This window comes from Fukomys damarensis, unplaced genomic scaffold, assembly GCF_012274545.1.
Source record: "Fukomys damarensis isolate Sample0158 unplaced genomic scaffold, DMR_v1.0_HiC HiC_scaffold_5, whole genome shotgun sequence".
NCBI lineage: Eukaryota > Metazoa > Chordata > Mammalia > Rodentia > Bathyergidae > Fukomys > Fukomys damarensis.
Window position 1 is genome coordinate 52876760 of NW_022900917.1, and position 27747 is coordinate 52904506.

The following is a 27747-nucleotide window of genomic DNA, read 5'->3' on the forward strand; positions in this document are numbered from 1 at the left end:
CTGAAAACTACAGCACTCTGAAAAAAGAGATCAAGGAGGATTTAAGAAAATGGAAAGATATCCCCTGCTCCTGGGCAGGAAGAATCAACATAGTGCAAATGGCCATACTGCCAAAACTTCTATACAGATTCAATGCAATACCAATTGAAATCCCTACACTATACTTCACAGAACTAGAAAGACGAATCCAAAAATTCATTTGGAACCCTAAGAGACCTAGAATAGCAAAAACCATACTAGGCAACAGACACATGGCAGGGGGTATAACAATTCCCAATTTGAAACTATACTACAAAGCCACTGTGATAAAAACAGCATGGTACTGGCAAGAAGCAGACCTGAGGATCAGTGGAACAGATTGGAAGACACAAAAACAACTCTGAATGCACTCAGCTATCTCATCTTTGACAAAGGAGGTGACAGTCCCCACTGGAGGAAAGATAGTCTCTTTAATAAATGGTGTTGGAAACACTGGATGTCAACCTGCAAAAGGTTAAAATTAGACCCCTATTTATCACCTGGCATTAAATTAAAATCCAAGTGGATTAAAGATTTAAACATAAAAACAAAACACTAACTTGCTGGATGATAAGTTAGGCAGAACTCTGGAAGACATTGCCATAGGAAAATACTTTATGAACAAATCCTCAGTAGCACAGGATGTAGCAGAAAGAATCAACAACTGAGATCTCATCTTATTAAAAAGCTTCTGCACTGCAAAAGAAACCATCAACAGAACTAAGAGACAACCTACAATGTGGGAAAAACTTTTTACCAGCTGCTCCTCAGACAAAGGACCAGCCCCTGCCAAATATAAAGACCCAATTCTAAAGTGGGCATCTGAAATGAACAGACATTTCTCAGACAAAGAAATAAAAGCAGCAAGTAAATATATGAAAAAATGTTCCACATCACTGTTCATTTGAGAGATGCAGATGAAAATACTGAGATTTCACCTCACCCTACAACAAATGGCTGCTATCAAGAAATCACACAACAACAAATGTTGGCATGGTTGTGGGGAGAAAGGAACCCTTCTCCATTGTTGGTGGGAGTGCAGACTGGTGCAATCACTATGGAAAGCAATATGGAGATACCTCAAAGAACTAGGATTAGAGGTTCCATTTGACCCAGCCATCCCTCTGTTGGGTATCTTTCTAAAAGAAGTGAAAGAATCATACCACAGTGATATATGCACACCTATGTTTATAGCGGCACAGTTTGTAATAGCTAAAACTTGGAAATTGGATAAAGAAGATGTGGTTTTTCTATAAAATGGAATACTGCTCAGCCATAAAGAATGAGAAAGTAGATTCATTCATAGTTAAATGGGTACATTTTGAGGATATACTTCTAAGTGAAATAAATAAGTCACACATATGCAAATACAAAATAGTATTTCTGGTGTGAAAACTAAAATAGTACTCAAGATCCTAATGGGACAATTAGCAAATAGGAAGAAAAGGACCAAAAGTGTAGGGACAGTGAGAAGGATAGGGAAGGGGGAATAAGGGGAAAAGAAAAAAATATGAGAAAATGTCAAAATGGAATTAAAGTGTTTGAAGGGGGGACGGGAGGGGAGGGTGAAGGGAGGGTAGGGACAAGGGCAAATAATGAGAACCAAGACCTGACATGTAAAGGTACAAGATCCCAGTAATGAATGTAGCTGTACTGTCTACCTAGAATGTACCAATAAATTAAAGTTAAAAAAGAAAAGAGGTAAGCATTTGAAAGATGAGTAGGCTATGTAGTTTCCTCCCTTGTTAATAGAATTAAGACCCTTATAAAAGGGTTTTTTTAATACCTTTTGGCTAGCTTGCCAGGCCACTTTCTGTCATGTGAGGCCAGAGTTAGAAGGCTCTCACTAAGAATAAAGCAGATATCTTGATTTTTTTTTTTACTTCCACCTAGCCTCCAGAATTGTGAGATGTAAATTTCTGTTCTTAATAAATTGCCCAGTATGTGACAGTCTATTATAGCAGAACAAACAGATGGAGACAGAAATTGTTTCCATAGAGGTGAGATGATACTATAACAAATGCCTAAAATGTAGAAATGGCTTTGGAATTGGTTAATAGATACAGGGCGAGGTGAATGCCATGAACAGAATGTTGTTAGAAATACAGGCAATAAAGGCTATTATGGGGAAATATTAGACAGAAAAAAGGAATAAAATATTAGAAAGTGGAATGAAGGGGCTGGAGATTTAGCTCAGTGGTGCTGAGCCTGCCTCACACAAGGTCCTGAGTTCGATGCCTGGTACCAAAAAGAAAAAAAGTGGAATGAACTCAATTCTTATTACAAAGTGACAGTCTAGCTGAATTATACCTAACCTAGGAATTCATGGAAGTCTAAACCTAAGAGCAATGAACTAAGACATTGAAACACAAGAAATACCTAAACAGCAAGGCATATAGCATGCTGCTTGTCTTAGCTGCTTATAATAAAATGCAAGAAAGAAATAATTTAAAGATAGAATTTATTATTGAAAAGAAAGTATAACAATTGAAAATTCTCATCCTGGCTATGTAAAAATGAAATGTACACTTATCAGAGGAAAATTAAGTTTGCAACCAAGTGATTACAAGGAAATCAGCATCCATTGTGATAGAAGGAAATCAGATACTATTATTCATCAAGAAGATGGAAGACTGACCCCAAGGCTATTTTGGAAATCTTTGAGGCTTGTATCCCATCAAAGGCTGAGTGCTAAGGCCTTGAAGTCCTAAGTAAATGTATGGACCTAGGGCATCCGCAGGATCTCCAAGCTCTTGGCTCAGAGCTGCCTCAGGCCTCTGTTTCCCACATTCTAGTGTAGTGCTCTTTGGTCCTTCAGCTATGGGTCACAAGGTCCTAAATGCCATAAACTTTCACAGCATTCAAGTGTTGTTAATTCTTCAGACACACAGATGGAAACAGCTATGGAAACACGGCTTCTTCCTAAATTGCAAAGGACATCACAGACAGCCTCAGGGCTCAGGAAGACATTTGTCATAGGACAAAGCCGCCACAGCAAGTGCTCATCATGGCAATTCCCAGTGGAACCATGGAGTCAGGCACATCGCAGGGAATACCTCCTAGAGCAATTCCCAATGGTATTTGATGAGCAGGGCTTCTTTGAGACCCAAGAACTGTGGAGTTAACCAACATACAGAGCCACCCTAGGACAGCGGCACACGTGTGACTTCATGGTGTCAGAGTGGTAATGTGGGCTGTGGCCAACAAAGCCATGAGAGAAGGGCCACCTCAGACCTTGACAGATCAACCCCTTCACTTAAGATCAAATGGGGTCTTCTCCATTGGGCTTTAGACTTATCTAAAAACTTTTAACTCCTTTCTTTTTTTCTGTTTCTCCCTTTTGGAATAAAAAATGTATGTTCCACATAATATTTTATAATATTTAATTTCACAGGTTCACAGCTGGAAGTGAATTTTCCTTAGAATGGATCATACATTGAGTATATACATATAATCTTTAGATGAGAATTTAGACTTAGATTTTAAAGTTTATAAAGGAACAAGTTAAAATTATTGGGTACATTGAAATAGAAAAAACATATTTTATTTTTGACAGTGCCATAATATTTTGGGATGGGACCTTTAAAAGGTGATTAGACTGTGAGGGCTCCTCCCTTTTCAATGATAACAAGGTCCTATATGCAGTACTAGTTTTCTAACCTCCTCTTCCATCTTCTGCCATGTCAGAATACTTCTAACGTACTTTATGAGGCTAGCATTACTCTAATATCAAAACTAGACAAAGACACTATAGAAAACTACAAACAAATATCTCTCATGATATAGGTGGAAGAATCCTCAATAAACTATCAACAACCTGAATTCAACAGTTTACAAAAGTCTTATATACTACAACCATCTGGGGCTTATCCCAGGTGTTCAAAGCTGAGTCGATATTTAAAAAAATCATTTAATTCAACCAATTAGCCTATTAAAATGTGATAATAATCAACTACATCATTAGTTGCAGAAAAACTATTTGATAATAGCCAACACCCATTCTTAATGAGATGTTTCCATATACTAGGAACAGTAAAGAACATCTTCAATTTGTTAAGAAAAATTACAAAAATGCTACAACTAACATCCTACTTAATGCAAAAAATTAATTTTCCTCACAGAAGGAAAAAAGCAAGGATGCTCCCTCTCTCTATTCCTTTTGAACATTATATTAGAAATTCTAGCTAAGGCAATAAGACAAGAAAAGAAAATGAAAGGCATACAGATTTTGATTGAATAAATGAAAATTTATTTTATCACAGATGACATGATTATCTACGTAGATAATCCAAAAGACTCAACAAAAATCTCCTGGAGCCAATAAACAATTATAGCGAGCTTGTAGGTACAAAGTTAATACATAAAAGTCAATAACTTTCCTATATAAAATGAACAATATTAAAAAGACAATGCCATTTATATTAACAACCCGTCAAAATAAAATGGTTAGGCATAAATCTAAAAATTTTTGAATAAGATCTGTTTAAGTAGACTACTAAAGTCAAGAAAAAATAAAAAATTAAATAGATGGAGAAATATTTCATGTTCTTGAATATGAGGAATATTGTCAAAATGGTGATTTTCACTTCATCAATAAATTCAATTCAATCCTGTATAAAGTCCCAGAAAGTTATTTTTGTTTATTGGCAAAGTAATTGTAATATTTACATGTGTGAGAAAAAACTGAGAATAGCCAACATAATATTGATAGAGAATAAAATTAGAAGACTGACATTCCCCAGCCTCAGTATTTATTATAAAGGTACAGTATTCAGGAATGTGTGATGTTAGCCAAAGAATAGACAAAGAGAGCAATTTATAGAATAGAGTGCTCATAAATACACCCATATAAGTGCAATAAATTTATCTTTTACAAATGGTTGAAGCAAATGATACAAAGAAGCAAAGTTATTCCTTTGAACAAATGGTGCTGGAACAACTGGATACTTACATGCTAAAAAAAGATAAGAATCTGGGTATAGAATTTATGTCCTTCACAGAAGTATTATATCTCAGTGGATAATAGACCTAAATACAAAGCACAAAAGTATAAAACTCCAGAAATATAAGCAGAGAAAATTTAGATAATTTGGGCAGGAAAATGAGTTTTTTGATACAACATCAGGATCATCATCCATAAAAAAATATTGACAAACTGAATATGGTTCTGTACCTCTGTTCTGGTAAAGATATTCAAACAACATGAGAAGACAAGCCACAGATAATGACAAGGTATTTGCAAAAAACACACCTGAAAATCGAGTGTAATCTAAAATAGAGAAGGAATTCTTAAAATTGAGGAATAAAAATCAAACAGTGCAGTTAAAAATAAGTCAAATATCTAAATTAATAACTTATCAAAGAAGAAATACAGAACACAAAAAAATAAAAACACATGAAAAGATACTGCATGTAATGTGTTGTCAGGAAAATGCAAATGAAAACAATGAGATTCCTTCTAGTCAGACCAAAACCCAGAGCACTGATAACACCAAATGCTGCAAATGTGCAGCTATAGGGCTTCTCATTCACTGCAGGTTGGAATGCAAAATAGTATAGCTGCTTTGCAGAAATTTTGGTGTTTTCTTATAAAGCTAAAAATACTCTTTCTATATGAGCTAGTTATCATGCTTCTTTGTGTCTACTCAAAGGAGCCAAAAACTTATGTTCACCAAAACACCTGCACATGAATGTTGATAGCCACTTTATACATAATTACTAAATATTAGTAGAATTCAAGATGCACTTTGGTAGATGAATGGATAAACAGGCTATGGCAATCCAGACATTGGAAGTTATTAATCAGTGCTAAAAGGTATGAGCCATCAAGACATGAAAATATATGGGGAAAACTTATATGCAGTATGCTGTGTGAGAGAAGCCAATCTAAAATGGCTACATTTTATGTGATTCCAACTATACGACATTCTGGAAAATCCAAAACTATGAAGACAATAATAATACTAGTTAGTAGCAGAGATTGAGGAGTGTAGGTAAGATTAATAGCTATATCACAGAGGTTCTTTTGGAAAGTGAAAATAGTTTGTATAATACTATACATGGATGAACACATACAACACCATCGTTAAACATGAATGTAAACAATGGACTTTGGTAATTAGGTATCGATGTAGGTTTCTCATTTTTTTCAATGTACCACTCTGTTGATAACAGAGAGGCTGTGCATGTAGGGCAATAGCAGAGAATATATGGAAAAACTCTACACCTTTCTTTCAGTTTTGTTGTGAACCTACAACTACTCTAAAAAATAATAGTAAAGAGTAGGAAGAACGCTTCTGTTTGTTCACTGCAACAAAATAAGGTAATTCCATATAGGCTGAAAATGTAGAAAGAATGGTTTTATAACTCCAGTAGTTTTGATTCATGAATTGCAGTCCTAAAATCTCGGTTCTGGAAAGTAATTCAATGGTTGCTTATTATCAGCCCTCCCATCCCACACTCTGATCCTTGCTGCTCCAGTCTTCCTTGGGGATCATTTAGCCCCTGCTCTTAGATTCCAGCAGAGACTTACTCCCCTGAGGCAAAACATATGTATTCTGAATAGCTCTGTTAGAAACTATCTTCTTGTAATCAGCCAAGATAGGCCTCCTTGTGTGACAGATATAAGAAATAGCGAACTTAATTTCAAAAGAAAGTGGGATTGGCCTCCAGGGCCCTGGAAGGACGCTGAGCACCAACGATGCATTCCATAAGTATCACAGCTCTGTCTGCTCTTCAAAACAAGTTCACACTAAAAAATAATCACTCTGCTTTCCCTTTTTCCAGCATTCAACCAGGTTGTAAACATTCAGGTCAACCCACCCCCAGCTGCCTTCTCTGAGCATTCGTTTTTGTTTCTGTTTAAATTTTCAGCAGTTGCTCTGAGGATTCTCACTTGAAGCCCACTCCAGGCATCGTCTCTGATCAAAGATGAGACTGGAAGAATAAAGACATGAGCCCTCACATCAAATTGGAATGTGAACTGAGAAGCTGGACAATCTAGTGTACCAAATAAAGTAATAAGGAATAAAGGAACTACAAAACCCATGGCTAACTCATGCACTTGCACTCACACAAACATACCCCACCAAATGATTTATATGCTTTGTTTCATTTAGTCATTTCAGTAATTCCAGAAAATAGTTACAATATGACTCCTATTTTACAGGCAGGGAAATTGAAGTAAATATACATTTAGAAATTTACCTAAGGTCACCCAGCTAGTAAGTAATGAACTCTGACACAAAGTTAGATATGAAGATGTTTACCACTGTAACATTCTACCTGGCAGTGGGAAAGACAAGAAGGAGTCAAGAACCCTAAATTCTAATCTAAATATTGCTATTACCTCCCTGATCCCTTTGAGCAAACACATTTGGTTTTTTTCTTTAGGTCTCTCCTACTCCTTTCTTTTCTCTACTCTTCTAATCCCTCTCCTACCTTGGGTCCTTGCGCTTGCAAGGCAGGCGGCAGAACCACTGAGCTAAATCCCTGGCCCCCTACCTCCTTTTCTTCCTCTTCCAATTTGTTTTTCTCTTCATTCTTCACTCCATCCCCTACCCTCCTATTTTCCTCTGAAACAATATAATGGCACCTGATTATACCTATACTTATCAGCTTTCACAGTGTCTAACACCCAGGACTTAAAGGAGGAGATATTTAATTGCCTCAAGGTTGCAGAAGATTCAGCACATGATCAACTAGTTCCAAGGCAGGAGTACATGGTGAATGTGAATGGCAAAGTTTAGTTTATAGCAGCCCCTGGATTGTTTACAGCAGCACCAGAAAGTAAGGACAAGGGAACATACATATTCTCCAAGGTTGTGCCTCAACCCAGGCATAACCCAGAAGCATGTTTACTAATTTCCTGGGTGACTCCTAAGCCTACCAACTTGACATCCATCGTAACTGTTACAATATCTTTGTTTTATTTTTAGCTTCCATGTTCTGTGAATATCTGCTATGAATAATTAAATACTGTACAGCGAGTCATGTGCACGAGGCTGGTGTCCCTAAGATTATTCTTAGCAATCTTCAGCATGAAAATCATTTCTGTAAACCAAACTCAAAATTACTTACTGCATTCACTGAAAGAGGAAAGCAAAAGTGTGAGGTATTGTAAGAACTTGTACATCTTTGACTTATACTGTTATGTGATTCAAATGCTTTCCAATATAAGTAAGCAAATTGACTAAACAGTTTATCTCATGCTATTTTGGAAAGTGTTTTAAACCAATCCTAAACATATGCTGCTATTGACATTGCTAGGTTTCAGCCCCTGTTGCACAGTTCTTTCCTCTTAGTGACTTGTACTGAATATTTTTTGTCTCTTTTAAATGAGAAACAATTTAACATCATGCAAAATGAGCCCTATTTGAGTCAATTTTACTGAAAGAATTGTTGTGTCTTCCACTACTTGTTCATTTCTAACAAACACCATTATGTTTTAATACCTGTAGAGATGAGCCTTAAAATAAATATTCTCCCAGTTATCTCCATGAACTATAATTATATTTCAAAATGAAAAAAAAATCACATTTTCATTTTTCAATGTAGTTTTCTTTGCTAAGATGTGAATACATTATCAAAATACAGCTATTTCTAAAAGCTTCTAAATGCCTCTTCATGTGTTTGTGTGATTGTACTCTTTTTTTCTGTGGAAGCCAATTTTCAGAGACATATCTTTAGTGTTCATAACCCACTTTCATTGATATGGACATAAATCCACCTGATTTACTTACAAATAGAAAAGACAAACTATTTTCATGAAGTTCTTTTGCAACAAATATTGCCAATAGTTATGTATCCAAAATTCTGCATACATAAAGCTGTAAAAATAAATCCCTAATCATATTTAAAAGACAAAGTATGGAAAGAGTTATAAGTATGATAGAGGTTGGATACTGAAGGGAGGATCTGTGCATATCTAGCAAGTGCAGAAGACCACAAAAAGATAATTCTGAACCTTTTAAACATCACCTTCACATTGTCACTGAAGAATTTCCAAACTGTACAGTGCTGTGCAAAGAATCAAGCCAGAAATTACCTACAGGTGCAAGAAAATGATAGGTGTGAATAGCTGAGTAATGGTTTACAGAAGCAATAGAAAAACTTTTGTTTCTTTCAAAAAATACTTTTATAAAAACACTGAACAACCATTATTTCTGTAATACAATAAAAATGTTATTTAGGTACTTGTTGAACATATGATTGGCTAAGTTCAAAACATCAGTTTCCCCATTATCAAATGGAGAAAAACTTTCAATCCTGTAAGGTTGTTTTGAAATACATATGGGATAATAGATGCTTTTAAAATATTTTGTCAATTATAACACATCACACAAATGTAGAAGGAATGGAAATGTTACAATGTTATATTCTATAGTACCTCTATAGTTCATGCTATATTTAGTGTGAAGTGAATGGTCAAAGCTCAAGGTAGTGTTATTAGTATTTACATTCAAAGCCAAGCAGGTAAACAAGTTGAAGATTCTATATACCTCCCACTTCAAAAAATATGAGAAACTGAAAAAATGGAAATAAAGTATTTGTAAATGAGGAGGGGAGGGGGGGTGAAGGGAGGGCAGGGACAAGGGGAAAAAATGAGAATCAAGACCTACTATGTAAAGGTACAGAATCCCATTGATGAATGTAATTGTATTGTATACCTAGGTTGTACCAATAAACTCAATAAAAAGAAGAAAAAAAAAAGAACAAAGTGAGTTTTCCTGGCAAATGGATTTACCTGGACTCCTTTTCTGTCATCACATTTCAAGAATGCTTCCTATGCCAGACATGGGCAAAGCCAGGGATGTGATTCCTCTCAGAAAACTCTAAGTCTCTAGCTCTTTTACATAAACACTTGTTCTCACTTGTACGCCCACATCAACCTGTGAGAAATAGAAAAGATATATTTCTTACAATATAAAGATGAGTAAACAGGGACTCAGAACGAGTAGAAGCCGTGCCCAGTGTGACAACACAGCTAGTGTGACAAGGGAAGCTTTCTGGGAGTCCTTGCATTTGCTCAGACCCCCTCCAAGGTCAGCCCTCCAGATTCTAGAAGCTTACCTTGGATATAACATATTAGATTCTATAAATCCATTTCAAAAGATATTACTGATTATTAGCAGTGGTTTCACTTTTATCTAAGTAAGTTTCAATTTTTTCCTGTAATCATTTTTAGAGAAAACAAAGACAATAAGAAGTCTGGGAAAGAGAAAGACTTGGGCAAATTTTCCCTGGCTTATTTGATCAAACAATGGAGTGGATTATTAAAGATACTTCCAGTCTTCACTCCATAGACACATACAACTACAGAGAGATGTAAAGAGTTAGATGCATAGATAGATAGATAGATAGATAGATAGATAGATATAGATATAGATATATTTATATATATAGGATATATAAATGAAAGAAATAATTGAAACCATGGAAGGAGAAACAGAATGGACTGCACATCAGATATATTGATACAAGTAGAGTCAGAGTAAAATGCATATGTGATCCTCCTAGATAGGGAGAAGGGAGATCATTTTCATATTAAACACAAAAAAACTGCAGTTAATATATTTTTCAATGGAACAATTCCAAATAGTTTCATACAATTTAAAAAAATGTTTAATATTCAGAGATGGATTGCTAAGCTTGGATAATTACTCAGTGACCTTAATGATGTTGATGGTGAAATAAGTGATTTCATGTCAGTAAGTTCAGAATTACTTTGGATTGAAAAACTGAGATTGGAGATATTTAATACATCTCTATCATGCTGAAACCAACTTTGACCAGGGCAGAAAAAAGAGATGAAAAATAAGAGTTGGATATGCATCAACACAAGTCAGCAGAATTTACAATCTGTTCTGCCTAAATAAGCAAAACATGTTAGAAAAGGACTAGTAATTCTGTCTTCATTTTTCTTCCCTTTTCCTCAGTCTCCTCCTTTAGTTATTCCTTCCTGTTATTTACTGACCATCCCAAGAAAGAAATCTGCAAACTATTCTTCACTCTTTATCTTGTCAGCTAGAGCTGCTTCAACACTAGCTTTCAAAATGTGTCTCAAATTCTTCTTATAGCTAATAAAGCATTGATAAATGTAAGTGAAGCAAAATTTTATCATGCATATTATCAGATCATACTGCAGTAAAAATAGAAATCTGTAGCAAAAGAGGCCACAGGAACTATGCATTGTGTGAAATTAAGCAACACATTATTGAACAATCAATGCATCACAGAGGAAATTAAGGAAGAAATAAGGCAGTTCCTAGAATTAAATGATAAAGCCAATATAACATAATGGAACTTGCAAGAAATAATGAAAGCAATACAAAAATTCAGTGAATTGAAGAGCTGATTATTTGAAAGAATAAATAAAATAGACAAACCCTTAGCCAATCTCATCAAAATAAGGAAAGACACAAATTAATGCAACTAAAAAGGTAAAATCACAATGGACAATGCTGAAATCAGAAAATTATTACTAACTGCTTCATAAACATATATGCCAAAAAACTGAAGAACTCAGAATAAATGGAGAGATTCCTAAATACATAGGAATTACCATAACTGAACCAAGAACCAAGAAGATATGAAAATATTGAACAATCCAATAAGAGGAAAGCAAACTGAAGGAAATTACCAACTAAGAAAAGCCCAGAACCTGATGGATACACAGCTAAATTCTACACAAACTTCAGGGAAGTGTAGCACCAATACTACTTAAACTGATGAGAGGGAAGGAGTACTTCTAAAATTGTTCTAAGAAGCTAAAAATTATCGTGATCCACAAATCAGACAAGGCTCCAAACAAAAAAGACGATTACAGGGTAATCCTTCTAATGAACATAGATGCAAAAAAACCTTAACAAAATATTGGCAAAAAGAATGTCACAAATAATCAAAAAGATCATAAACCATGACTAAGTAGGCTTCACTTCAGGATAAAAAGATAATTCAACATATGCAAATCCATAAATATAATTCATCACATAAATAGATAAAGGTCAAAAATTGATTATCATCTCAGTAGCCTCAGAAAAAGCCTTTGACAAAATCCAACATGCATTCATGATAAACGCCCTAAAGAAAATAGGTGTAGAAGTTACCTCAATCTGATATAAGCCATTTATGACAAATCTACTGCCAACATCATACTAAATAGGGAAAAACTCAAAGCCTTCCTCTAAAATCAAGAACAAGACAAAGATATCCTTTATCATTATTCCACTTCAACACAGCGCCTGAAACACTAGCCAGAACAATAAGGCAAAAGAAAAACATACAAAGAATTCATATAGAAAAAAGATGAAATCAAAATATTATTATTTGCGGAAGACATTCATTTACAAGATCCAAAACTGCCACCAAAAGACTCCTGGAACTAATAACCAAATTCAGTACTGTAGCAGGATACAAACTAAACAGACAAAAATCAATGGCATTCCTATACACTAATATTGTACTCATTGAAAAAGAAATTGGGAAAATAAAACATTCACAATAGCATCAAAAATAATTATGTAGATGTTAACCTAACCAAGAAAGTCAAAGACCTCTACACTAAAAAATGTATCACTCTGCAAAAGGAAACTGAGGAGAAATTCAGAAAATGGAAAGATATCTTCTATATATCTGCTGAACCAATGCAACCAAAATGGCTATACTTTCAAAATGTATATGCAGATTTAATGTAATCTAAATAAAGATGCCAATGGAATTTCACACATATCTAGAGAAAACAACCATGAAGTTTATATGGAACCAGAAGAAACCCAAAATAGCAAACACGATCCTGTGAAACAAAAGCAAAGGAGATAGTATCACAGTCCCTGACTTGAAGTTATAGTATAAACAGTGATTAAAACAGCATGGCACAAGCAAAAAAACAGGCATGTGGATAAATGGAACAGAATAGAAGAAGCAGAAAACCCCAGGTCCACACAGCAATTTAATCTTTGACAAAAACATCCACTGGAGGAAAGACAGCCTCTTTAATAAATGGTGCTGAGAAAATTGAATATCCACATACAGAAGATTGAGTCTAGACTCATATCTCTCATCATGTATCAAACTAAAATAAAAATGAACCAAAGATCTAAATGTTAAAACAGAAACAGTTAATTTTCTGGAAGATAAAATAGGTACAACACTTGAAAACATGTATGTAGGCAAAACATTATGAACAGGGCCCCAATGGCACAAGAAATAATACGTAGAATTAACAAGTATGATCATATCAAATTAGAAAGCTTTTGCATAGCAAAGGAAACAACCAACAGAGTGAAGAGACAATCTAAAGAATAGGGAAAATTTTTCCAGTTATTCCTTGGAAAGGGGACTAACATTTAGAATATATGAAGAATTCAAAAAAATTAGACCCCCCAATAAAAGATTCAGTACAAAAGTGGGCAACCAAAATAAATAGATATTTTATCAAAGAAGCACAAAAAAGCCAACAAATGCATGAAAAAAATTTCAACATCACTGACCCTTGGAGAAGTGCAAATTAAAAGTGTATTGAGATGCTGTCTTACTCCAGAAAGAATGACTATTATAATAATAACAAATGCTGCTGAGAATGTGGGGGAAAAGGAACTCTTCTGCATGGGCAGTGGGAATGTAAACTAGTACAACCACTATGAAAATCATTACGAAGATTCCTCAACAAAACTAACAGAAATTTCCTTTGTCCCAGGTATCCTGTTTCTAGTTATCTTTCCCAAAGAGTTAAAATCGTCATCTTGCAAGGACAAATGCGTACTCATTTTTATAGCAGCACATTTATAATAGGTAGATCTTGAAAACAGAATGTATGCCCATCAATAGATGAATAGATAAGGGAAATGTGGTATTTGTACACAATGAGAACAACTCTGTCATAAAGAAAGATAACCTTGAAACATCTGTAGATAAATTTTTCCAACTTGAGAATATAATGTTAGTTGAAATAAGGCAGACTTTCATGCTTAAATATTTCATGGTTTCTTTTATATGAGAAAATGATATATGTGTGTGTGTGTGTGTGTGTGTGTATACACAAAGTACAAAATAGAAGATGGATAAATAGGAAGTAAAGAGAAGTTCAAATAATTCCCTATTTTGCTATATTAAAGATATTTTAATATATATTCTAATGTATTTCATTTATACTATTAGTTACTCTTAGTTCATTGACAAGAAAGCTTCGTGATATCGTGTTTGTTTCTTTTTTGTAAGAGAGAATCTTTTTATTCTCTGAGTGGATGTTTTGAAGATAGTGATACACAGTTTATTGGCTATTGTTATTCTCATTTTGTTAGAAATTTTTGTTTTATTCTTTCATAAAATAAAACATCAAGTTACAGAAATTCTTCCTGAAAAACTAAGTCAGGTATAAGAACTTCTGTATTGGTGTATATGCAAGATCCTTTGTGAACTGGCTTAAACTAGACTCATTCCTGCACATCCCTCTCTTCATGCAGTCCAAGCCTCTAAAGAAAACATCAGCTTTCATGAACATCCTGTTCCCTTGGCTGTAATGTTCTTTCCACCCTCCTTTGACTGTAAAATTTGTATTTATCCTTCCAGTGCCCCATTCCTCATCTAAAAAGACTTCGGTGGTCTTTGATCTGCAAAATAACTTCTGTGGATCAACATCAGTACTTTATAGCCCTGTCAGTTTTATTTCTAACAGTCATGTCTGGAATCAAATGTTTTTCAATAATACCTTAGAGAAGTTCATGTATTGGATTCAAGGTCAGAAATGAATAGGGTTAACAGGTGGCAAGCTTTCCATCATTTCCTGGTAGAAAGACTCTTGAAGATCTGAGTTGGCATCTACTCCTGATTTCTGCAGCTGAGAGTTGGTGCAGTCATCACTATGCTTCCTGGATCCAGGTGGGCTTCACAGGGTCCCATCTCTTTCCTAGACCAGGTAGCTTAAATTCTGTCCTAAGAGGTAGCTATAACATGACCTGTAGCAGCTCAGCCTGTTTCTGCCATAAGCCAGTCTGTAAGAACCTCCCCCATGTTCTCATTTCTGTTTCCATATTTCTAGGAGTTCCTCTTACCAAGGATATTCCATCAGATGGAGATCTACCTAGCTATGCTCTGACTAGAGCTGCTCTGTTGACAATAGGCCTTGTTTCTCTATGATGTGACCAAAAGAGGTATCTTCATACCACTGGTTCAATGACTTTATATTGCCTAGGTGGATAAATTTGTCAAGTCGCGAGTTTCTAGACAGGACTTTCTTGAACTTTACAAAGTTGATTACTGATTCAGGAAGGTGTTCTTAAATGAAGATATATATATAGTCATCCTGTGAATATTCACATTCCACCCAATTTTATATTATGAAAACCTCAAGATGAAAAGTTGAAAGACTAATGTATTGTAAACCTTACTCCCGAGTCAGTAATTGTTAATAATTTGCTCCATGTATGATGTGTGTTATTATGTTTGCTAAATCATTTGAAACCAAATTGTGGACATAATGTCACTACAGTCTTAATATGTTAGCATGAATTTCCCCAATTCAGGACATTTTTGTATAGACCATTAATACCATTTTCTCATCTAGGAAAACTAACAACTCTCTAAAGATATCTATTATAAAATCTACACTTCCCTAATTATTCCATAATTTCCCTAATTATTCCAAAATAGCTATTAAAGATGATTTTTAAAAATCAGGAACTCAATTGAAGATCACATATTACACGTGACTATCTTTTTTTCATACTAGGGATCAAACTCTCATCTTTGTGCTTGTGATATATCTTTTAATATAAAGTATCCTTTCTTTTTCACGATGATGAATCTATCCAGACCAGTTTCTTGTCTTAAAGAACATCCCCCATTCTAAATTTTTTCTAAATGTTCCCTTGTAGTATACTTAAATCATACCATTATTTCTTGTAATCTGATTTCAGTAAGAATATGTCACAAAATTGTGCACTACATTTAAAATCATTATAAGGTAATATAAGTTTGTTCCATTATTTGCTAAGCTGGATCACTGTACTGAAATGGCTACTACTACCAAAGAGATCCACTGTAAAAATACTTTTCTCCATTATAATTATCAAATACACTGGGACACAATGCAATGGAACTCATGGCAATATTCTGTTCAAAGGACATCACTATTGGTTTCGATATTTTATCATTGGTCCTTATTTGATTTAGTCATTTTATGGGGGGGGTTGCAAATTGTGACTGAGTATTTCATTCTATTAATGCAGCTTGTTTCCATTACCTAGGAATAAACTAACCCACACTTTACCTTTTATAACATTAAGACAGAAAAGGGACCTGAGGATGCGGGGAGATAGGTGGGAGGAGAAGAGAAGGGAAAATAAAAAGGATTAGGGTGCAATATGTGAGCTTAATGTGAGGGCACATGCCTCTAATCCTAGCATTTGGGAAGCTGGGGTAGGAGGATTGCCACAGTTTGAGGCCACCCCAGGCTACACAGTCAGCCAAGGCCTGCATGAACTACACAGTGAGACTCTTTCTCAAAAAAAGCAACAAAAACAACAAGAAATATATCTATGATGAATATATTTATTATATATCACAAACATCTACTTATAAAAAAGGGGGACCCAATCTTGCCCCGATAGCATGTTTCCTCTCTTGGAAACACATTCCCTGTTCTGACAGTGTACTGTGATTCTTATCGTTACTGTTCATTTTTTTCAAAATGAGACGCAGGGCGAGAAGTACAGCTTCATGGTAGAATGCTTGTCCAACTTATACCATGTCCTGTTTTTAATTCCCAGCATTGAGAAAAAATAAAATAAAATTAGGATGTTTCTCAACAGCCAATTTCATGGTCACTATCAGATAAGTAGCAAAGTTAATTCATTTTGGTGAAAACATTCCACTGATATTTTCTAGTCAATAAAGTGTTGCCATTGAACATTTTAGGTCCTAAGAAATACAGGTCCTAAGAAATATTTCAATCCAATTGAAATAAATAAAACTTGACCAGATATGTTAAAGAAATAGAGTTAATAAATTCAAAGCAACAGAAATGTGAGTGTACTTGCAAAAGAAGATTGGGCACTTGCTATTGACAAAACGGTGCTTTGCTAATATTTCCCCATTTAATTCCTAAAATAATGTGATGAAGAAGTATATTGATTTTTATTGCTGTTATGAAAAATAACACAAATGCATCACTTTAACATACAACTGATTTATTATGTTATAGTTCTGTACATAAGAAATCCTGCATGATTCTCACTATGGCAAAATCAAGGAATTGAAAGGGAATCCTAGATTTCAAGGATCTAGGACAAGCAATGTGTTTCTTTGCTCACTTAAATTGTTGTTGAGATTCAGTCCTGTTCTGTTATAGGATCAAGGTCTCACATCCATTCTGGCTGTCTGCTGAAGCCCATTCCCAGGACTATAGGCAGCTACAGTCGATGACTTATGGACCCTTTCCCCCATTTTCAAAGGCAGCAACAGTGCTCAAGCTTCTTTCTCATCTCCAATTTCTCTTCCTGTTCTTTCATTCTTGCATCTCTATGACTGACTCTTCTGTCTTCCTCTTCCAAAGGGCCATGGGATTATATCAGGACCACACAGATAATTCAGGACAAGATTCCAATTTTAAGGTTAGTTTACTAGAAATTATGTTTCTATCTTCATTCTTCATTTACTTTTGCCACGTCATGTGACATAGGTATAAACAAAACCCCAAGGGGATAGGAAGGTTTCATCATAGGGGCCAAAATTCTGCATAAGTCAGGTAGTCAGTTTGCTTCCTGGAAATGGATAGGGGAGATTTTAAGAATATCTTTCTTGGACATAGATTTCCATAGATTAATAAAGCATGTAAAGAAACTCTAGTTAGATAATATTAGTAAAATCTCATGGACCAAGATGTAAATAGCCTTATTGCAATGTCAGGCCTTATTTCAGTTTGTTAATATGTTTGTAAGATTACAAGAGAATGGAAGATGACCCAGCTGGGCAAATCTGGGTGCAGCTGATAACATTATTGATAATAACATGTGGGAAAGAATGTGACTCTTGTATCTGCTTCTTTGGGCAGAGTACACAGAAGAGATCCCATCCCTGTTTGGCAGAATAACATTGATGTAACTGCTTGGGCCCCCAGATGGCATGGGGCTATTTCTAGGTAAGTTAAAGCACAACTCAGCTCCAGGGGGCCTACCAGCTGCTAGCACAAGATCCCATGTCTCTGATCCTCCCAGGGCATTCTGCCACATCTGCCCTGGTGGGACAGCAGGGTCTACTCCCACGTGGAGGAGGAAACAAAACCAAGCTCAAAGTTCATCCTAAAAGTGGTCAAATGTGATCCTAGTTACAAGGCACAAGTCACAGATCTTAAGAAACAACTTAACTTGTGGAGCCCTTCTTCATTGTTGGTGGGAATATATAACGATGCAGTTGGTATGATAAAGAATAGGGAAGATCCTCAAAACATTAAAAATAGGACATCCATCTGGGCCACTTCTCTCATTTTTTGGATCTATATCTGAAAGAGATGAAAACAAAATCTCAACAAATATCTCAAACAGCAAACCCATTTTCATTTCAGTATTATTCATTATAGACAAGAAGGAGAAGCAGCCCAATGTCCATCAACACACAAGTGGATAACAAAAATGTAGCACACATATACAGTAATATATCATCCAGCCATAAAAAGAATGAAATCTTGTCAGACTATAACGTAAATGAACCCTGAGAACAGTACATTAAGTATGACAGAAAGACAAATATAGTATGATTCAATTTAGATGAGGTATCTAAGGTAGTCAGTCTCCTAAAAAAACAAGTAAGATCATGGTTGTCAGACAGTGGGAAGAGTGGGAAGTGAGATTTACTCCTTAGCACACTTAGTTTCACTTTTCCAAGATAATAAAGTTCTAGAAAACAGTTTCACAATTATGTGAAATAATTAATCTTTTGAGCTATACATTAAAAATAATGAAAATAGTTTTATAGTGTATTTTTCTACAATATTTAAAAAGGAAATTGATTAGCTCTTAATTATGCAATATGTATATTCAATTCAGCTTACCTCTTAGGTTTCAATGAAATAATCTCAAGATTCTGCAAAAGAAAGACATGGTCCATTCAGCAAACTAGTGTGCTGCATTATGAACAGGAAGTTCTACAATATAAGCTCTTTGTGATTATTTCCCTCAGAAGCATGCACATTACTTAAAATGTATGAGGTGTTCAGTGTGGATCTGTCCAATAAAAGAGTGAATATGAAAATTAATGAGTAACTGGTTTAAGAAAAAAGACAGTAAAAGCAGCAGTGTCCATAATACAGCTGGGACTGGAGGAAATTTACCTAAGGGAAGCCTTTAGAAAAAAATATGGATCCATTTTAAAGGAAATGATCCACATAAATGCACAGTGTGTTAGATTAAGGATGTTTTCCTGAGAATGAATGAAGAAATGTATGAGTAACAGCTGGGGAACCTGCACAGATGTACAGAATTGTTAAAGAAAGATCATCTGGTTCCTAGAAGACCACTAAAAATGGAAGATGAGAGAGATGATGGGAGAAAAACAAAGGAAGAATTAGAACAGACTGAATTATGTAAATTAGAGGAGGCATCTGTCCATAATGAGAAAGATAACTGGAAAGAAGAATGTGGAACTTGGAAAGAGAAAATGACCACAAAGACATGAAAGAATTTCAGGTCAATGTATTAAGTCCAGATCAAAATAAAAATAAATTGTAGTTCTCAACTCAGTGGGAAATAAAAGCAAGCAACCTCACTGTTTGGAAAGAACTAAGAATTCTGTGTTCATGAGATCAATGAGGACTCTCTCTCTCTCTCTCTCTCTTCTTCCTCTTTCTCTCCCCCTTTCCTCCCCCCCCGCTGTCATTATGTGACAGATGGGGAAAAATTCTCCCTTAGGCACTGAATGATCCTCAAACCTTCACATGGATTCTAAGATAACCCAGGGCAGGTTCTCAGTGTTTGTATTTTAAGGGGCCAAACAAATAATACTCATTTTATTGGTTGCCCGTTTCTAAATGAATTGAGATACTGGAGCCCAGGAAATGAAGAACACAAATGTCAGCCTTAGTCTTAATAAAGTTGTAACTGGAGAAAGCAGTCTTGGCATGTTAGCAATACCAGATTTTAAATACTTATCTTCCTAGGCCATTTTATCACATTGAAGGAAACCCTGGAAATTTTGGAGAAGAACAGAGTGTTGCCCCCTACCGGTAGAGAAGGGAAGACAGGGGTGACTGACGTGACCAGATCCTCCCCATCACTCTCTGGAGTAGAAGAAGTGAAGCAAGGGTTTTCAAAAGTCCCACACAAAAAAATGTTCCCTGCTAATATTTTACTTGTCAAAAAAAGCAATTTTCTGGGAAATAAATGATTCATTAATCAAGTTAGAGGAAATATGATGGGAACCTTTAGATGAAAAGAAAAAGTGTTATAAGTGATGCATACACATATACACTTCCTAGCGCATCCTCTGTCCACTATATAGGTTGTATTGACTGTGATCGTGTTTTGCTCCAGTGGTGAAGTGGACATTTGTCCAAAGCACAGAACTAAGCAAGAACAAAGTTATTTGCCTGTATCAGATAAATCAGGCAGAAGAATGGGGATGCCTTGAACCCCTAGTACTCGAATCATTTATTTATTTGTGAATCTGATTGCTAATTTGCAGTGAGAATGCTCATCCACAGTCAAAACCATATGGATGCAGGGACTCTGTTTACCACTGAATTCCAGTGCCTAGAAACCAAGTCTGATAGAAGCCCATGCTCAGCAGGTATTTGTTCACCAAAAAAATAATAATGCAACAGTCAGGCATCAGGATCCCACCCTACTTACAAACCTGCATGTGTCATCAATCAGTTTTTGTCACAGCAGTGTTTATTTCCATTGGTCACTGCATCTTGTCAGTGTGTTTTATTAGTCAAAATGCATCGATACGACTATTACCTTATATACCATCTGATACCTGGGAACATGCAACACAGACCCTTCCTTCCTTATTTTTTAAAATTCCGGTAGGAGAGAAGAGAAGAGTGTTTATGAGTCCTCACTGCCACATCACTCTCAGGGATCAAAATCTACATTAGAATAATAATGCTCTTCCTGATGTATTTTTACCAACCAACCCTTTGAGACAGAATGCTGACAACTAAACCCTAACATATTTGGAAAGCAGTAGACATTCATTTGCTGCTTGTGTGCTGATAACGGAGACATTCAATGAAGCATCCAATGCCTAGATGTCAGGTCACCTTTAGAGCTAACTAGTTCTCATATCTTTTTCTTATGCTTCAGTCCCTAATAAAGTGTGAGACAACAAAGAAGAAAATTAAAATTTTTTTAAACTGCAAAGCAAAGGCATGGTTAATCTTTTTAAAATGCTGCAATGTCAAGTGATTTACTTACAAAGCAATTCTGACATTTTAAAAACAGATAAAATTCAATAAGCTTATTTCATTGTATTATTTCTTAAATTCTCCTACTCATACTTCAAATGTCAAACACATGGGCAAATTCCCCCAAATCAGAAGTAAATCCTCCTTTAACTCACACCATAGTTGCACATTTATCATATTTCTGAATAAATATCAACACTGCTTATTCTTTCATTTTAAATTTTTTTTTCTTTTTGGTACCAGGGATCAAACTCTGGACCTTGCACTTGCGAGGCAGGCACAGAACCACTGAGTTAAATCTCCAGCCTTAACTCATATTTTTGATGAAGTCAATAGTCTAATATACTCACAGCATCTTTGCACATAGAAAAATTATGCATACTCTGCAGACATAAATAAACACAGTAAGAATGACTTGTAGGAGGAATGAAATATACAGCTTCATTGGAGAAAAGCTTTTTTATTTCTAAATGGTATTTCTTAATCTTTGTGACATGGGTAGAAAAACATGAGATATCAGCAAATAACTCTGCTTTTTTTGCATGCCACTGTTAACATTACCTGCCACTGTTCTTTGAACCCTAGCTGTCCGGACACCTATCATGGCCTTGTTTTGTTTTTTAAGAATAGGAAAAGTCTATTGAAAGAAAGATGGTTCTGTTTAAGAGAGACAGAAGGGGGACCCCACTCACTCAACTTCTCAAAGATGTTTTATGGGACAAAGCCATGAGGTGAGGCATGTCAAGGTGGGAGAAAACTATAGTCAACTAGTAAGATTGCAAGTATGGTCATTTAGGTAAAACTGATCCAATGAGAAATCACAAGGTGGGCAAAACTGTGAATAACCAATAAGATTATGACAAGTATAGTCACTTAGGTAATATTGATTAAATGGGAATCCAATGGGGAAACAAGTCATGCAGCAAGCATACGAGGAATGAGCAAGCATTTTTGGTGGTAAGGGATGGGTCAGATCTTGGTCACCCCCCTCAGACGATTGATATCTACTTAGAATATCAATCACTGCTATTCATGCTATGCTATATGGGTGTGGTACTTTCTCTTCTACAATGCTAGCTTTCAGTGAATGTGTCTTGATTGTCCTCCATGTTGGCTCCTCAAGGACCATCCATGTCTAACTGCCTACAAGATATCTAATTAACTTACCTATTTACAATATTCCCTCTTCTAAAGGAGAACCCCTAAGTGCTGTGAGGGGCCAAAGGGTGAAAACTTCTAGCTACTTTCTTCTGAAGAGGGTTGTAGTTGTATCGTGGCCTTGCTTTGTCCAGTAGCTGCTTGCTCCTACTCTACAAGAACAGACTAGGTGTCCTTGCAACTCTCCAGAAATTATTTTTCCATGATTCCTAGCTCCAAAGGCAAGCAAGAAGCTTTGCCTCACACCTCCATAGTTTACAGAACAGTGTCCATCATAGTTTCACTGCTGTCTCTTCTATCTTTTGCCCCATTTACATTGCACTCACCTCCTTTTCTTTAGTTCATTTACCTAAGACCTTAACTCTCAGAGTAGATAAAGGCCAAGGCAAGATGTAATGGTTGACTCTAAAAGATAAGTACTTCTTTGGGAAGAGTGCCTGCAGGACTTACAAGTTGGAGAAACCTATGAAAACATTTTATTTTCCATGTTAAATTTAGGGTACAAACAGATTGGGTCTAATCATTGAATCTAAAGAAACAATACATACATTTAGAACCCATCAGTATATAGGTAAGTAACACTGTATTATATCGGAATTTCTACAACAACCTCTATTTAGGCAGCAGAGTTAAAAAATTAGAAATAGAACTTTTATTGTTCACACCTTTATTTAAAGATCATTTTCTCTAAACATCATGTATTAAAAAGAATGCACTCTGTTTGAAGTAAGTATTAGTAATTCACGATCCTTAAGAAGACAGATATTATTAAAGAAACATAAAATCTTTCTCTCCCTGAATAACAGTAAAATTTCTTCTCTCTAAGACAAATATTGACTTACAAGAGAGCCAGAGAGATGGCTCAGGTCTCCCTAATACTTGAAATGAAAAATAATTACAGTGAAATTATTAGATTCTGTAAGTATATTCATAATCTGATAGAGATTTGTTTTTTTCCTTATGTTTTTATCCCTTTAAAAATATTGTAAGCAATATTTTGTGCCAAAGGATTTAATGTTCTACTTCCTGCTATATCATATGGTAAAAATTTAACTATTGATATAAATAAGCAACATCTGTTTAAATGAACATTACACATAAAGCAACATTATCATATGTACACTGGCTGCACTAAGAAAATATGAGATATTATTGGCTTTAATGAATATTCTAATTGGGTTAAATATCAAATATTCATTTACATGCATAATTAAAACAAATAATAATATATTTATTACATTGTAGTGATTTTTTTTCATTACCCATTTTTATCCATTTAAAAATATGAATTATTTGACATTTAGTGCTGACATTTTAATCCAAATTAAATTTTAACCCTGAATATGTAATGATTAAGATGAAGTTTAAACTTGTCTAGCTTTGGGATCTGCCCCAGGGGTTGGTGGAGCACCCTCCCAGGGATGATGAGTGAGTCATGGGTATGTGGTCCTGGTGGGGGGTGGTCTGAATCTGGTTTCTTGTCTTTTCTTCTCTGGCACTGTTGCCCTGTTCTGCTTACTGAGTACCCACAAACTGAAGAGTTTTGCTTTGCTGTGGGCACTTATTTCACCATGATATTTCTTCATTGGAGCCTTTTGGCTATGTCCTGAATTCTCCTGAAACAGTGAGCTAAATTAAACATTTCCTCCTTTAAATTTTGGGTGTCAAATGTGCTGAATTATTGGAAAGCTGGCTGACACAAAAAATAAATGATTTGTTTATTGTAATGATTTGTATTTATAAATCATGTGTTTCTCTTTATTCTAATTTCCATTCCCTACATTTTTGTATAAAGATTATCTACTGATTGTAAAAAGGAAAAGAATCATAGTGATCAAAGGGCTTTTTATGTATGTATTAGAGCACTGACTCATTCACATTTAGGTCTTATTAGCTGATTTTCACACATATCAAGAGACAATTGTGTTTGCTCTTAAATAAAAAAGTTATACTCTTTATAATCATTATGTACATTGATAACATATCCCATAATCCATGAAATACAAGAGCAAAAGGGAAGACATTTTAATTAAAATATGAACTCATTGGAAAGATTAAACTAGGAAAGACATTGTGAAAATGATTTTAGGGATAAGACCATTCTTAAAGTTTAGAAGAAAAAAATCATAAGAAAGCAAAAACTACTCTTTTCTGTACTTTGTTTGTAAAATATAGATAGTATAGGTAGTTATTCTTTTGAAAATTGAAATTTAGTAGAAATTCTTATTAGCCTGATTTGATTATTACACATTGTATACATGTATCATCTTATGATAGCCCTCATAACAATCTACAAATAGTATGTCTTGATAAAACATAATAGAATTTGAAATAATAAGTCATAAAATTTATTTGAATAAAAAGAAAGTTGTGGTACTAAAACCACTGGGCCATGCTCTACGTAAAGCTTTACTATAAATTCAAGTAGTTCCCCTTCTCTATGTAATGAAAATAAATATTTAAGGTATATTTAATTGTTCATTTCAGCTTAATTTATTTACCCTTATCACACAGCTTCCATACAACATAAACATGCATACAGCTTGTTGAAATACATTTATGTGTTTCTTCTCATCACCATATCATAAGAGAGAAACACAATAGGCTTTATTCTGTGGAAAAGATGAGGAAAGGAAAAGGGAGAGGGTATAACATGTGCAGGAATAGCACATGTGTGATGTTCCCGGGTCACCATGGACAATGAAATGTGGCCAGAGTATGCTAAAAGTTTGAGGAGAAGTATGTCAGCAAATAATGGCTATGATACATGTTACATAGAATTGAACTGTTTGCCCAAGATTTTTTTTTTTCAGAAAAAAAAAAGGAGCAAAAGCAAGTAACTGTTTTTGAGTGTGTGGCCAAAAGAGGGTTTGGGAAGCATTGAGGAGAGGCGTGTGGATCATGCTTTGGGAAGGTGAACAAGGTCCCAGTGACTTGGCACCGTGAGGAAGTGACAGTTGCTGAGGGCTGCAATGGGAAGAGCGATGCTGCTTAAAGGATGAGAGTAATGAAGACTGCAGGGTCCCTAGAGGTTCTAACAAAATAAACACTGGGAAAGAAAAGGAGGGACACTCTGAGAATGGAGGTCGTTCAAGGGAATAGAAAGGACAAAATGATGTTAAGAGATGATGGAGAAGAAAACTAAAACTAGTCAGGATTTGCTGAATTGTTGGTTGGCAAAAGCTTCAAAAAAGACAGCAAATGTTGGCAATGAAAGAGTGAGGATTGAGTGGAAGCATTGGATAAGTTTGCTGAGGAAGTCAAAGAGGTGGAAAATATGAAGCCAGTGTTGGATGCTGATAGATCAAGTCATGAACATTACACTCAAAATGACCTTGGCTTTGAGCGATGCAAAACAATAGGAATTGAAGACTGACTGGAAGTAGAGGAAATGGAAAGGCACATGCCAACAACTCCCCGGAGAAGCTTAACTGTAGGGAAAGTAGAGAGGTGCAGTGGTACGTGAGAAGGAACGGGGAGGCCGTGGAGAATTTTATGTCAACACACACTTGAGTCTCTAAGAGCTCAAGCTGAAAGCAGGAAACTGAGATGAAAACTACAGAGGACTGCTTGTGAAAGGAATTCACAGCACAGCATCCAGCGCTCCTGGGAAGGATTGGCCTTCTGAGAGATAGAGAGGATTTTCTGAATTATAAGATCAGAGGTAGGAAGGAGAGAAAAGGAACTGGAAGACAAAGGAGATGCCATCTGAAAGCTTTTGTTTTCTCAATGAAAGAAAGTACACTTTAATCTTGGTTAGTAGTGGGGAGAAGTATTGGAGGCTTGGAGAAGTAGGAAAGAGTTCTGTACTTAAAAATGTAGGCCAGCACGAATGAGATCCCAGTTGAGGATAGGGAATCCTAAGTTAGAGTAACATCAACATGATTGGAGGATTTTATTAGGCAACTATCTGCTGCTTGGATACAGAAGATGGGAATGTGTATTGTTCAGTTCACTTTAGGTTAAAGTTTTACATGTATGTGGAGAGAAAAAGGAGAGGGAAACAACAGAGGTGATGATATTTACAAGACAGTGATAATAATACGAAGATACTTAATGGAAACTAAGCAAAGACTAATAAGTAGAGGAGGGCTAACAGACATAAAGTTGTGGAGTTAATGGATAAGAATTTATAATGAAGTTGTTGCTGAAAAAATATTTGAGAGGTTAACTGAAATCATAGGAAGGTAAGATTGTGAGTATTTGATTCAAGATTTCAGCTGTGGTTTATTTCTATTGATGACACATCACAAGACATGACTCTGTGAGTTGGATGGATATAGTACAGCTGTAAATACGTCATTGAAAATGAGGTAGTGTAGGAATAGAGAGGTTAAGACATGGAAGTCCTTTGTGGATATTGAAGTCACCTGATATATTGACCAGAGTTTGGACTGAAAAAGAAAGAACTAAATGTTTACATAGATAAGGGCTGTGAACAAGAGTTGACTGTTATAAGAGAGGAAACATGCAAATGAATGTGAGCTTCGAAGAAGCAGAGTCATTTTTTCAAAAGAATAGGGATATATAATGTCTGGAAATGACTCTATTGAGGAATAAGAGCATGGGGGTGAGAGCAGTAAGTGGAGAGGCAGCATCTAAGACAGCCAGAATAGGAGAAAAGAAAATCAGCTGTCTTCAGGTGGCTTTACAGGAAATGTCAGAGAACAGCTGACTTGAAGGTGGGAAGGTATTGGGAAGGTGCAGAGATGAAAATGATGATGTTTGTAAGGATGTAGAGATATTTAGTGATGGAAGAGTGAAAGTCACTTGTTCAAAACCAGACAGCTAGTAAATAGGTTTTTCAGAATTCAAACCCTCCAAAGCTGGGTCATGATACTTATTAGAGAGAAAATTCACTCAAATTAGTGAATTGTATGTTGAACAGGAGGAAATGCACTCTCAAAATTGTTTCATTCATCTCTTTTATTTTTCACAATTTCAAGGACATTAGAAATGTTACAGTGGCACTATCTCAGAAAATGTAACAGGAAAGAGAATGGCCATGCACCTCCCAAAATAATGCAGCTTTTAGAAGCTCCACTTAACTTCAGAAACTCAATGTGAATGTAAGAACTCAGGTGAGTTTTTGAAGATGGCAGGAATGTCATATCAATTGAGACTAAAATGCTATTTTACAGCGTATGAAGCTCTTTTTATAAACTATTGTT

The 27747-nt window shown here is 35.4% G+C and overlaps 1 long non-coding RNA gene across 1 annotated transcript in view; it reads right to left on the reverse strand.

Moving 5' to 3' along the window:
- Window positions 1–17250: 17250 nt before the first annotated feature.
- The window catches only part of LOC104853231, a 28913-nt gene continuing 18416 nt past the window's right edge, over window positions 17251–27747 (reverse strand). Inside the window, exons 5-6 of the long non-coding RNA XR_777720.2 lie at window positions 19064–19095; window positions 17251–18514 (exon numbers count right to left, since the gene is read on the reverse strand). This is a non-coding gene — a long non-coding RNA (uncharacterized LOC104853231). The remainder of the gene's footprint in view (window positions 18515–19063; window positions 19096–27747) is intronic.